We start from the raw sequence: 730 nt of genomic DNA on the forward strand, positions 1-730 counted from the left end.
AGAAAATTATACGTCTATAAACACACTGATCTCTAGCTCTATCTCAGTACGCCTATATTCACGCGAATTTGCATGTTTCGTTTTTTTGTTGTCCGGCTCTTCTTGCGGCTGGCGGTATCCCTTCAGCCGCTTATTGTTGTCTTGTCTCTGCATCGATCAACAAAAACTTTTAGTTTTTGTTGATATAACAAAATTAAAAGGAAAAACTCAACTCCACAGCAGAGCCTATAGAGTGCTACTGAGCTGCGCGGTGGTCACTGACCGGCAAGGTGCTATGTATGTGCCCTGCGCGAGATGCACGGCGCGAGCAGCAGCAGCTCAGCAGCAGCTCAGCAGCAGCTCAGCAGCAGCTTAGCAGCAGCAGCTCAGCAGCAGCTGCTGAGCTTAGCAGCAGCAGCCCAGCAGGTGCTGTTATGCAGCAGGTGCACAGGGAGGTTGCTTCCCCCACCTTCTGCCCCTTCCCCCTTCTCCTCCCCCCCCGTGTTGTTTTTCTTTTAGGGTTGTCTGTGGCCCCAGGAGCAGCCTCCTCCCTGCACCTTCATTGCATCCATCAGCAGTTGGGCGTTCAAGCAGATGAAGGGGAAGGGGAAGAGAAGGCTGAGCAGATGCAAGAGGGTCGATCGGGAGGTGGTGAATATATTTTTTCTTGAATACAGGCAGGCAAGTGATGGCCAGGCAAGTGTCTAACAGTTCTCTAGTCTGTTGATATATATATATATATATATATATA

Source organism: Eimeria mitis, genomic scaffold (assembly GCF_000499745.2).
Source record: "Eimeria mitis Houghton genomic scaffold, Emh_scaff1782, whole genome shotgun sequence".
In the NCBI taxonomy this organism is placed as follows: Eukaryota; Apicomplexa; class Conoidasida; order Eucoccidiorida; family Eimeriidae; genus Eimeria; species Eimeria mitis.